At 41.8% G+C, this 13947-nt stretch overlaps 1 protein-coding gene across 5 annotated transcripts in view; it reads right to left on the bottom strand.

Annotated features, from left to right (window-relative positions):
* Cul2 (cullin 2) overlaps nt 1–13022 on the bottom strand; it is a 51915-nt gene extending 38893 nt beyond the window's left edge. For 2 of the 5 annotated variants that reach the window (XM_055608608.1, XM_055608612.1), the window contains exon 1: nt 12705–12856. The gene's annotated coding sequence lies outside the window, so the exon portion shown is untranslated. Of the gene's footprint in view, nt 1–12020; nt 12304–12704; nt 12857–12925 lie in introns of those variants that run through there. The other 3 variants (XM_055608609.1, XM_055608610.1, XM_055608611.1) reach the window with 3 other exon arrangements.
* Nucleotides 13023–13947: the final 925 nt, after the last annotated feature.

Below are 13947 nucleotides of genomic sequence, written 5' to 3'. Positions count from 1 at the left end.
GCTTTTGGTAGTGAAACATTATATAACCTTATATAAACACTTTAGAAATCAATATGGCACTTTCTCAGATAATTGGAAATAGTGCTAACTCAAGTGCTAGCTATACTACTCCTGAGCATATACCCCAAAGATGCTCAACCATTCAAAAAGGACACTTCTTCAACTATGTTCATAGCAGATTTCTTCATAATAGACAGAAACTGGAAACAATCTAGATGTCCCTCAATCAAAGAATAGATACAGAAATTGTATCTACACAATGGAATTGTATTTACACAATGGAATACTACTTAGCTATTAAAAATAAGGAAATCATGAAATTTGTAGGCAAATGGTGGGAACTAGAAAAGATTATGCTGAGTGAGGTAACCCAGAAGCAGAAAGACACACATGGAATATACTCACTTACAAGTGAATATTAGCCATTTAGTATAGGATAAACATACTACAATCTACATACCTTAAGAAGATAAACAAGGAGGACCCTAGGAATGCTTAATTCTCATTCAGAAGGACAAACAGAATAGACACTAGAAGCGGTTGAAGAGAGGGAACAGGATGGGAGCCTACCATAAATGTCCTCTGAAAGACTCTACCCAACAGAGGATTGAAGTAGATGCAGAGAATCAGTCAAACTTTGGTCAGAGCACAAGAAGTTGTAGGAAAGAGTGGAGGACTAGAAGGGCCCAGAGCAGACAGGAACTCCATAAGAAGACCAAACAGAGCGAACAAATCTGGGCCCATGGGTTCCTGTACTGATGTACCAAGCAAGGACCATGCATGGGCAGCACCCAGACTCAGATGTAGCCCATGGAAGCTCAGTCTCCATGTGGGTTCCCTAGTAAGGGGAACAGGGGCTGTCTCAGACATGGACTCTGTTGCCTGCTCTTTGATCACTTCCCCCTGGTTGTGGGGCATTGCCAGGCTACAGAGGAGAGGATACAAGCAGTCCTAATAAGATTTGATAGGCTGGGGTCAGATGGGAGGGGAGGAGGGCTCCCCCTTTCTGAGAAATAGAAGAGAAAGAGGGGAAGAGGGAGGGATGGTGGGACTGGGAGAAAATGAGGGTAGGGGGGCTACAACTGGGATATGAGTGAATAAATTATAAAAATAAATTTTAAAAAAGGATAAAAGCAATCCAACATAACAAGCTATAAAAAGAAATTTGATGAACTAAAAGTATAGCTCTGGTAGAGTACTTCTCACCAAACATAAGGTTCTTGGTACCATCCTCAGTAACACACACACAGACAACACAGGCCCACACAAGCCAGCATGTATATGCAGGCACACACACACACTTACACACATGCAGGTGCACATGCACACTCATACCAATTTTTGAGGGACATGGAGCAGCTTAACAGCTTCCATTACAGCACCATTAATAATGATAGCAACAATGTTACCAAACACATCTATCTCAGAAACTGTTACTATATACATGCGTAAATATACAGATACACACACACGTGTATATATATACATTTATATATACATATATATAATAGCTCTGAATATACGTTATCTCAATTCCTCATAAGCCTCATTTGATACTACTATTCTCTGCATTTTGAAGGATAAAATTCTAGCTAGTGAGTTTGCTTGCAATCTTAGCACTTGGAAGGTGGAAGCAGAAGTTTTAGGAATTCAACACCCTACTTAGGTGCAGTGTAAATTTGAAAACAGCCTAGGCTCCATGAGACCATGTCTTCAAACACCAGAAATAATTCTTGAATTCCATACTCTCCACACTCTGGAGTTCTTTCACACTTTTTCTTAAAAAAAAAAAAAAAAAAAAAAAAAAATCTGCATGTGCTACACTAAAAACCCAATAATACTAATAAATACAAATAAACAGGCTTGGCTGAGTGTGTTCCATCATTAGTAACACACTAGTCTGGCATAGCAAAGATAAAAAGACAAGCATTTACACATAATTAGCAAACAAAATTTAAATCTATCTGGCTTCCACTGAGCCCTTTTAGTAATAGCCCTCTCCATTCGCCACTAATGGAACTAGAAATGGTGATACATGCTTGAAATCATGTTTTTAATTAATTTATTATTTATTACAACTTATTCACTTTGTATCCCAGCTGTAGCCCCCTCCCTCATCCCTACTCAATCCCACACTCCCTCCCTTCTCTCCTCCCATATCCTCCCCAAATCCACTGATAGGAGAGGGCCTCTTCCCCTTCTAACCTAGCAGGTTTCATGAGGACTGGCTACATTGTCTGTGGCCTGTTAAGGCTGCCTCCCACACCCCGCCAAAGGGAAGTAATCAAAGAACCAGCCACTGAGCTGATGTCAAAAACAGTCCCTGTTCCCCTTAATAGGGTATCCACTTGGAGACTGAGCTTCCACATCTCTGCAGGAGTTCTAGGTTATCTCCATGACTGGTCCTTGGTTGGAGAATCAGTCTCACAAAATCTGGGCCCAGATTTTTTTGGTTCTGTGGCTCTCCTTGTGGAGCTCCTGTTCCCTCCAGGTCTTTGTATCATCCCATTCATAAGATTCCCTGTACTCTGCCCAAAGTTTGGCTATGAGTCTCAGCATCTGCTTTGATATCCAGCTGGGTAGAGTCTTTCAGAAGCCTTCTGTGGTAGGCTCCTGTCCTGTTTCCTGCTTTCTCCCTCTTCCAATGTCTATTCCATTTGCCTTTCTGAATTAGGATTGAACATCTTACCCAGGGTCCTCCTTCTTGCATAACTTCTTTAGATGTACAGACTTTAGTGTGTTTATCCTATATTTTATGTCTGGAGAGGATGTGGAGAAAGGAGAACCCTCCTCCATTGCTGGTGGGAATGTAAACTTGTACAACCACTTTGGAAATCAATCTGGTACTTTCTCAGAAAATTAGGAATAGTGCTACCTCATTATCCAGCTATACCACTCCTAGGCATATATCCAAAACATGCTCAAGTATAAAACAAGGACATTTGTTCAAAAATGTTCGTAGCAGCTTTATTCATAATAGCCAACAACCCAGATGTCCCTCAACAGAGGAATGGATACAGAAATTGTGGTACATTTACACAATGGAATACTACTCAGCAACTAAAAACAAGGAAATCATGAAATGTGCAAGCAAATGGTAGGAACTAGAAAAAATCATCCTGAGTGAGGTATCCCAGAAGCAGAAAGACACACGTGGTATATACTCACTTATGTGTTTGAAATCTTATCATTTAGGAGGGTGAGAGAGGTGGGTTGGTCTACATAGTGAATTCAGGGCAAGGCTCCTGAGTAAAAACTATCTTAGAAAAAGAGGAAGAGAATCCCTCTCTCCAGACCAACAGGGAGAATCTTAGCCTGGACAAGAGAGAGTCTATTAGACCTCAGAAATCAGAAAAGCAAGTCTTGGGCTGGTAAGGTTCATCGGGGGCAAGGTTGCTTGTCTCTGAGCCCAACAACCTGAGTTCAATCCCTGCATTGCCATGTGATGAAAGAGGTGACTCAAGTTGTCCTCTTACTTCCAAAGGAAGTGTGACACACATGTGAATACACATAAATGTAGCTGTTAAAAGAAAGTATTGGTCTAAGAAATAAGCAGTGGTTATATAAGTAATAACATCTAAACAGCATGAATACAAAAAGCAATGTTTATAAGTACACATCAAATGTACTATACAGGGCTGAGGTAGTGTCCTTTTGCTCTTCTTGAGCAAAGTGTGTATATATATATATATATGTATGTATATATACATACATACATACATACACACACTTTCAGTTATTTTTTTGAGACAGGGTTTCTCTGTAGAGCCTTGGCTATCCTGGAACTCACTCTGTAGACCAGGCTGGCCTTGAACTGAGATCTATCTGGTTCTGGGATTAAAGGTGTGGGCCAACACTACCCAGCACAATATTATTTTTCTATCCATGCATTCATTTTTTAAAAAACAAAAACTATACTACTGCTGAAAACAGTATACCTTCAATTTTTTCTTACTTTTATGTGGTCTGTACTTTCTATTTAAGATTTTCCTGAATTTGGAGAGATGGTTTACCAATGTTGCTCTTGCAAAGGACCCAACATCCACAGGGTGGCTCACAACCATCTGTACGCCAAGTTCCAGGGGATCCTACAGGCACACACATGTTGCACATACATGCATACAGCTCAAGCTGTGCTATAGAGCAACAGTTGTAAAAACTGCATGGTACTGGCATAGAAACAGAATGGTGGATCAATAGAGCCCAATAAAAGACCCAGAAATAAACCCACACATTTATGGACACCTGATTTTTTACAAAGATGCCAAAACCATACAATGGAAAAAAGATAGCATCTTCAGCAAATGGTGCTGGTCTAACTGGATGTCTACATGTAGAAAAATGCAAATAGATCCATACTTATCACCCTGTACAAAACTAAAGTCCAAGTGGATCAAAGACCTCAACATAAAACCAGACACATTAAATCAGTTAGAAGAAAAAGCGGGGAAGAGCCTTAAACTCATTGGCCCAGGAGACAACTTCCTAAACAACAAGACACAACAGCACAGGCTCTAGGATCAACAATCATTAAATGGGACCTCATGAAACTGAAAAGCTTCTGTAAAGCAAAAGACACTGCTGTCAGAACAAAATGACAGTCTACAGATTGGGAAAGGGAGGGCTAATATCCAGAATATATAAAGAACTCAAGAAGTTAAACAGCAACAAATCAAGTAATCCAATTTAAAAATGGGGTACAGTGCTAAACAGAGAATTCTCAATAGAGGAATATCAAATGGCAGAGAAATACTTAAAGAAATGTTCAACGTCTTTAGTCATCAGGGAAATGCAAATCAAAATGACCCTGAGATTTCACCTTACACCCATCAGAATGGCTAATATGAATAACTCAAATGACAGCTCATGCTGAAGAGGATGTGGAGAAAGGGGAACCCTCCTCCACTCCTGGTGGGAATGTAAACTTATACAATCATTTTGGGAATCAATCTGGTGCTTTCTCAGAAAATTAGGAATAGCGCTTCCTCAAGATCCAGTTATACCACTCCTAGGCATATATCCAAAACATGCTCAAGTATACAACAAGGACATCTGCTCAATCATGTTTGTAGCAGCTTTATTTGTAATAGCCAGAAGCTGTAAACAGCCCAGATGCCCCTCAGTTGAGGAATGGATACAGAAATTGTGGTACAACTACACAATGGAATATTACTAAAAGATATAAAACAAGGAAATCATGAAATTTGCGGGCAAATGGTGGGAACTGGAAAAGATCATCCTGAGTGAGGTATCCCAGAAGCAGAAAGACACACAGGGTATATACTCACTCACAAGTGGATACTAGACATATAATATAGGATAAACAAACTAAAATCTGTACATCTAAGGAAGCTAATTAGGAAGGAGGACTCCGGCTAAGATGCTCAATCCTCATTCAAAAAGGCAAAGAGGATGGATATCGGAGGAGGGAGAAAACAGGGAACAGGACAGGAGCCTACCATTAGGGCCTCTAGAAGGCTTTACCCTGCAGGGTATCAAGGCAGATGTTGAGACTCATAGCCAAAATTTGGGCAGAGTACAGGAAATCTTATGAAAGAAGTGGGAGATAGTAAGACCTGGAGAGGACAGGAGTTCCACAAGGACAGCAACAAATCCAAAAAGTCTGGGCACAGGGGTCTTTTTGAAACTTATACTCCAGCCAAAGACCACTCATGGAGATGACCTGGAACCCCTGCACAGAGGTAGCCTTTGGAAGTTCAGTATCCAAATGGCTTCCATAATAATGGGGACAGGGACTGTCTCTGACATGAACTGATTGGCCTGCTCTTTGATCACCTCCCCCTGAGGGGGTAGCAGTCTTACCAGGCCACAGAAGAAGACAATTCAGCCATTCCTGATGAGACCTGATATACTAGGATCAGAGGGAAGGGGAGGAGGACCTCCCCTATCAGTGGACTGGGAGAGGGACACAGGTGGGAAAGAGGGAGGGTAGGATTGGGAGGGGAGGAGTGAGGGAGGTACAAAATGAATAAACTGTAATTATTAATAAAAATAAAAATAATTAAATAAAAAAAGATTTTAAAAAGTAGCCTATAACACTTCCTCACAAAATATACAAATATGGTAAGCTGGGCATTTCTTTTGAAAAGCAACTTACATTAAAATAATAATGCAAAAGAAACTTTTTCATTCATTCAACCATTCATTTATTTATTACAGTTTATTCACTTTGTATCCAACTGCGGTTCCGCCCTTGTCTCCTCCCAATCCCACCCACCTTCCCTCTTCTCTCCCTAGGAGGTCCTCCTCCCCTATTACCTGACCCTACCTTATCAGGTCTCATCAGGAATGGCTGCATATTCTTCTGTGGCCTGGCAAGGCTGCACCACCCCCCAGGGAGAGGTGATCAAAGAGCAGGCCACTGAGTTCATGTCACAGACAGCCCCTATAGGACAGATAACTAGCTAGCAAGCAGGCTAGCCTTGCACTAGAAAGTATGAGAATAAAACTGCTGCTGCAAGGAGAGGTTTACATATGTTGCTAGAAATAGTCAGGTAGTACAGGTTTTATCACACTTAATACTAAGTGTGATAATTAGTACTAGGAATAAGCTGTATTGGCTTTACACAAGAGCAGGGCTCCCTACCATTATATACTGCATTAAGAAGTGAATATCTTTTTATTTTTAACTTTTAAATTTTTCTGAGATTATAGTATAATTACATCATTACCCATTCCTTTCCTCTCTCCCATATACCCCGAATCCTTTTGCTCACTTTCAAATTAATGAGTTTTTTGGACTTGCAGTTGTATGTCTGTGTGTTTCTACTCCTTAATCATTGCTTAATATCTAAATACAGAAATACAACCTACTCAGTTTGTAAAAAAAAAAAAAATTGATAATGCAAAAATAATGGGGTATAAACTGCTGGTTCACACATAAATGCAGGCTTTATCAAGTGCTCCCCATCACCACAGACCCAGTTAAAAACAAATACACTGGAACAAAAACTTTACTGAGTTAGTAGATACCTATTAAATATTTAGTGTATTCTAGAATGCTGGAGATGTTACAAAGTCTAAGTTTATAGCAGATTAGAGAAATAAATGATAAACTGTCAACCTGTTTTATGGGAAATTCTGACATATGCTAATGAAGCAATAATTTAATGACACTAAGAATGGCTAACAATGTTTAAGTCTAAAGAAAGTCCCTTGATTAACTAAAACCTTCAAATTGGACATTAGCATCTGCACCCTTAATTTTTTAAGAGATTTAAGCATAACATACAACACATTTAATGTCTGTCTTATAGTCACTGTTGTCTATAACTTCAAAAAGTATTAAATACTTTCTTTCAAAATTGTGTTTCTCTGACCTAGAAATTGACTGTTTAATCTTCATAAAACAAAGAGAGGCAGGGGATGAGGGAGGGGGCTACAGCTGGGATACAAAATGAATAAATTGTAATTAATTTAAAAAATTAATTAAAAACAAAGAGGCAAAAATAACAGCAGTAACAACAAAAAGTCCATGTGGACTAAATAGTTTTTAGTCAGGAACCATCTTGTGAGCAGGGTGATGTCTAGTTGGTAAGAGTGCCTGCCTGGCATGTGGGAACCATGGGTTATAAAACCATGCGTGACAGTACTCAATAGCCTGAGTTTGAGACCAGCCTAAACTACAGGCAACTCTGGAGGGAAGAAGAAGAATGAGCAGTCTCAAAAAAGAAAAAAAAAAAAAAAAAAGACCAATTTTCATACAGATTCACCTAAGACGGCTAACTGAAAGTTAAAAAGATAAAGAACAAATACAACACAGAGAAGAGCATGAATTAGCTCTTCAGAAAAGTAAAAATGCAAGCATCTAGCTGCACACACCTGTAGCCTAGGCAGGGAGAAGTGATGAATTCTAGGCAGGCCTAAGCAGTGCAGCAAGACCAGGTCAAGTTAAAATAGATAAAGTATAAGGCAACTTAAAAAAAAAAAAAAAAAAAAAAAAAAAAAAAAAAAAAAAAAAAAAAAACCTCTATCCCCTGCTCTAAAATTTTCAGCTGACAGAATTCAAAGCAGTAAACAACTTTCCAAGAGAGTTAAACACAAGAGAAACAAGACAGGATGTGGCAGAGCACTCCTTAATCTCAATCAGAGGTGGAGGGTAGGGGAAAGTTCAAGGCTACTCTTCATCCCTTAGTAACTTCTAGATCAGGTTGTGTTAGAAGCTCAATCTCTAAACACCAAAAAATAAAAAAATAAAAATAATATATGTAATTTTTTTTTTTTTAAAGAATCATAGGTGGGTGTCACCTTTTAGAGGCATACAGATCTGAGTTTGAGGTCAGCATGGTCTAATGTAGTGAGTTTCAGGATAACCAGGGCTACAGAGATGCCCTGTCTCAAAAAAACAAACAAACAAACAAACAAAAATCTCAACAACTGTCCTAAAACTGTAAGTAAGACTCATTATGTTCTAATACCCAGTAAGTCTGTCCCAATTAAAAATTATATGTAAATGTTTTGTTTTTCTTTTTTCAGGTATGGTCTTACACAACTCAGGCCCTTCAATTTCTGAGGCCTCTACCTCCCCAGTGCTGGAATTAGCCAGGTCTTCATGCACACTAGACAAGCAAGCTAGCCACATCTGGTTTCAAAACTCTTAGATACAGCAACACAAGAATTATGCTATAACTTCTGCAATTTAACATGATATATTACTAAGACTTCAATCTATGTAGATCATGAATTCAGGCCCAGGAGTGCTGGCACACATTTTAATCACAGGCTGAGGCAGGAGATTCCTTCAGAGTTCCATGCTAGGCAGGGCTACATAGTAAGGCCTTGCCTGAAAAAAAGAAGAAGGAAGGACAGAAGGACGGAAGGAAGGATACCCAAAACATAAATCAGCCACACACCTCAAACACCAGTCACCTTTTATTTCCTAATATTCCAATTATTTTTCTGATGCTGGTGAGTCAACAGGACTAGGTAAGTATACCACTGAATTAATTCCCAACTTCCAACATTCCAAAATTCTTCTCTTAACTTTCCTTGCTTTTGTGCAGTATTAAGGAGTATAACCCAGGCCTCATGCATGCTAAATAACCACTTTAGAAGTAAGATGAGGCTGGGTGGTGGTGGCTGGAGCCTTTAACCCAGCCCTGGGGAGGCAGAGGCAGGTGATCTCAGCGAGTTCTAGGCCAGCCAGGACAGTGAGGGCTGTCACACAAAGAAACCCCTTTTTTCACTACTTGTTTATTTGGGGTGTGCCACCACTGCCCTTTATTTTAAAACAAGTTCCAACTGACCTTGAACTTATTCCGTACCAGAGGCAGATCCTGAACTTGTACTCCTACTTAAGTTTCCCAAGTAGCTAGGATGAATCACAGGTCTAACTGAACCACCAGGCCTGGCATTTTCCTCATTTTTACCTTACCAGTTTTAAGTCCTTTTAATACTAAATTTCAGGGTTTGGTCCTGTGATAAAAAATTTACTGTAGCAGATAGTACACATAAAAGGTTTCTCTTAATCACTACTGAACATTTTCTGGCACACATAAAATGGCAGGCAATATAGAAAAGTACAAGTTTCTTGTAAATAAATAAATGTTTTTCAAAAAACCTACATCTGAGCTGGCAATGTGAACACACCAGTAATCCATGTTAATTCAGGTAAGGGGCTGATGCAGGAAATAGGCCAGTCTGAGCTACAAGGTTCATGTGTTTGCCTGGGTTAACTAAGCACACGCTCTCTCTCAGAATTTCCATCTGTAAGTCAAATACTCAAAGAGGGCAAAGACCAGATTAGAGAATGCTGCAGTTCCCTACATTTCTCCCTAGTCTTTCTTCAGGCGTCCTTGTCCTCTTTGTAACTTTTAAAATAATATTTAATATTGTGAAAAATACAAAGTGTCAGAGTAAAATGTGCTACCATTTTTACACACCTGCTTAAGGCAAACAAATATATCTTTGGAAACATGTAAGAAAGTTAACCCTGTTTGGCTCCAAGGAAAACTAACAGGGACACAAGAGGGTTTTAATTCTATGCCCTATTTACGCTTTCCAATCTTGAATCTGGACTACCAGTTAAAGACTGATAAAACTCCCTGCATCCATCTTTCTCTTCCCACTGTTCATGAGGGCACAGATTTGTCTCACTTTTCACTATCCCAGTTGCCAATTCTAGAGTTGGTGTTTGAAAAAACTCTTCAAATCAAAGAACAAACTGAATGAGTCCTTAACCTTGGCACTAAACTTCATACTTGGACAACACTTGAACTGAGTCAACTCAAGACACACAATCCAACTCAATGCTATATAAACTCATGATTCTCTAACCCTTTCCTCATCCCTGTACATGGTACCATCATCCTCCCAGTTGAGCCCTAAGCGACACCCTATCTCCACCAACTTCACTCTTATCTACACCATAAGATGTTCAACAAGTATCTTCAAAACTTGAGACCTTGATACTTGTCCTTTAATATTCCAAGGACAAAATTCTGACCCAAGGGGGGGAGGGTCTTTTAACAACAATAAAATGTAAATCAAAATCCAAAATTTAAATGTGTTTTAAAAACCAAACTCTTGGGGGGGGTGGAGAGATGGCTCAGGGGTTAAGGACACTGGTTGTTCTTCCAAAGGTCCTGAGTTCAATTCCCAGTAACCACATGGTGGCTCATAACCATCTATAGTAAGATCTGTTGTGCAGGCAGAATGTTGTATAAATAATAAATAAATCTTTAAAAAAAAAGTGATGATTGTGCTGTGTTACAAACGTGGGGAGGGGGAGAACAGGAGACTGGGCACAGTTATTTAAAAAAAAAAAAAACCAAACTCTTGCCCCTGGCTATGGCAGGGTCCACCCTCACTGCGCTGCTTCTATTGGGCTGGACTCTGGTTCTACCCTACCTGTGGCTTTTCCATTTGCATTTCTTCCAGAAAGTTTCTTCAGAACTTCCAAAGACCTGCTCTTTCTGGCTTTTTCAAATATGTCAAAGGTCACCTCAGACTGGCTTTTCCTAACCACTGTATCTGAAACCATTTCTCATAATCCCTCAGGGAGACAGAGGCAGGCTGGTCTCTGAGTTCTACAAAGTCCAGGACAGCAAAGGCTACACAGAGAAACCCTGTCTCCAGAAAAGAAAGAAGGAAAGAAAGGAGGGACAGGCAGGCAAGCAAACGGGGGTGGTGCACAATTAGGCCTGGTGCTCTGGAAGCAGAGTTCTAAAACAAAACTAAAAAAGGCCTACAATACTGCTACAATACTGTTGAGCACAGAAAGCAGTTCATTTTAAGGGAAAACTAACTTTAAAGATGGTATACAGATAAGCTCAATTACACATGGTGAAAGATTAAAAGACATGGATAAAGGATGTCTTTACACAATATATTGATAAAATATAGAAAATTAAAGGAAGCAGGGCCTGGTGGCATATATCTGCAATCCCAGTACCTGCTGAGGTAGGACTCCCAAGAAAGGAGTTAGCTAGGTTACACACTGAGTAACTAACTGACCAGTCGGGGCTACGCAACAAGACCCTCAAAAGAAAATTGGTTGTGATAGCTTTTAATCCCAGTAGTAGGGAAGCAGAGGCAGGAGGCTCAGGCAGCCACCCTGATCTACACAGGGGTCCCATACAGCCAGAGCTTTATAATAGACACTGCCTCAAAAAACAAAATAAGCAGACAGTGCCCCTTCCGCCACACACACCAAACCCTCCCACACCTCATATATACCATGGGGGGAGAGGGAGTAATTTAAAAAAAAGTTGTGCACTACTATTAACTCATTTGTGAAGGGACTTCCAAATACTCTATATGGGCAAAAGAACCAAACTTTAGGTGATTTGGGTCACTTTTGTGAGATGAGAGAAGAGAATAAATAAAGTGATCTCCCATATTGTGTATGAATGTAGGTTTGAAGTAAGTTATAGGGCACGGATGTTTTCTATTGAAAAATCAATAAGCAATACACACACACACACACTTTTTTTGCAGAAGGCGGTGCTGGGGTAGAACCCAGGGCTTCTTGCATGCTAGTCAAGTATTGTAGCACTGACCTACATCTGCAACTCAGTAGTTGTCTTCAAATTGAAAGTTAGAAGGTGCTGCCATCCAGCCAGTGATACTAGCCAAGGAGGACGGGATAACTTATGATAGCAATACAAATTCAAAGACGTTCTACTTGCATGCACGTAAAGGTAGGAAAGGGTCTAGACTCTACTGTGTAAACAAGTGCTGGAGAGACTCTCAGGCTCTTATTTCACCAGCCCATAAGTGTTGAGGCAGGAGGTGTAGCATGCACGTAGAATACTCCTCCCCAAAGCTATCAATCTTCACTGTCTGCGGAAACAAAAGTGAAAATACTCGTGGCTAGGATGTATGAGACTGAAGCCACCCCCTTTAACAGAGACTTTGGTCTCCGTGTGCGCACGTAAATAAGCTCGAGAGCACGCTCTCACCTTCCCTCCTTAAGAGGAAAATGAGGCCGAGGGAGGGGCGGCCGGCAGTGGATCCGGGAGGCCTCGGATCTGGTCCAGGGGTTGCCTGGCTTAAGGGTCAGCAGTCCGGGGAGCCGAGGTCACTCACAGGACACCATCTTGCCGCGCCTCCAGCTCTCAGCCCGCTCCCCTCCTCCAGGTCGCCCCTAACTCCGTTCCTCCGCCCCATCCCCGCCACCCATTCGCCGGGAAGGGAAGTTTCCCTGAGCCCGCAGCCCGGCTCCCAGCTTTCAGCGGGGTTACCTTCTGCAAAAGCAGGGCGAGGACAGGGGCCCGGGGAGGGAGGCAACCCGCAGGCGTGAAGGACGAAGCCCCCGGCTTGGAGGGTGGGCGGCGGCGGCTGTCAGCTCGCGTTCCCCGGCTCACAGCGCTGCCATTACTGTGCGCCGAGGCCACCTCCCCGGCCGGCCACCGCCACCGCCCCAGGGCCACGGGGGTGCTCGGAGCAAGGCGCCGCCACTCACCTGCTCCCGAGGGAGCCGTGCAGACAAGGCTGCTACCGCGGGGCGGGACGGGGTCAGGAGAGGAGGACGGACAGGTGGCGGGCTCGGGGAGCCAGTTGTCCTCTAGGGCTCCGGGCTTTGCCCGACAACACCCTCCGCTCCCCTCTCTCAGCCTCTTGCAAAAACACACCCGCAGGATGCAATGGTCCCGTCCAGATTACGGCAAGCGTGGGGAGCCATGCTTCGAGAATAGCGAAGCCTTGCACTCAATTGTCAAAGTAATTCATAGCCCAGCACACTTGTCAATAAGGCAACAGAGTTCCCTGAGATCAAGGGGTGCAGAACCCACCAAATTTGGCAACTATTGAAATCCAAATAACCATGAGAGGTCTCTTGTTTTATTTGTATGTGGTTTTGTGGTTTTGAGACTGGGTCTAGCTAGGCAACTCCCGAAGGCCTGGCTTTTACAGGCAAGGATAGCATTGGACTAGCAATCCTCCTGCCTCAGCATCTCCAGTGAGCCACCACGCCTTCCTCTTATATTTACTTTCAGACAAATTCAAAGACCTAAATATCTCTTTACAACAGTGATAGATAAACTCCCCCTTTCAAAGAGCAGTGTTGACAAAACCACCTATTCACATATCACCTCTTCATACACAGAGAAACACGAGGGGAACAACAAAACAAACACCTGTGTTATTGAATTGCCTTTCTTCTAGCGAAGATGTTAGTGGCTGGGGATCTGGAGGAATCCTCTGTTTCTACCTTTGAATACGCTTTTAGAGCCAGGTGTGGTGGCACATGATGGTAATCCCTGCACCAAGGGAGACAGAGGCAGGAGGATCTCTGTGAGCTTGAGGCCAGCCTGGTCTACAAATTAAGCCCAGGACAGCCAAGGCTACACAGAGAAACCCTGTCTCTGAAAAACTACACAGGCACACCAATCTGTGTCAATCCTTTAAAGTCCACTCAAAACCCTATCTTGGACCCAGGTATGGTGCTCTATATCGAGCCCAGTATTTAGCAAGCTGACAGTAGGA

Source organism: Psammomys obesus, unplaced genomic scaffold, assembly GCF_907164565.1.
Source record: "Psammomys obesus unplaced genomic scaffold, mPsaObe1.curated_primary_1811, whole genome shotgun sequence".
Lineage (NCBI taxonomy): Eukaryota > Metazoa > Chordata > Mammalia > Rodentia > Muridae > Psammomys > Psammomys obesus.
The sequence above is the reverse complement of the archived record's forward strand: the minus strand, read 5'-3'. Positions and strand labels throughout refer to the sequence as shown.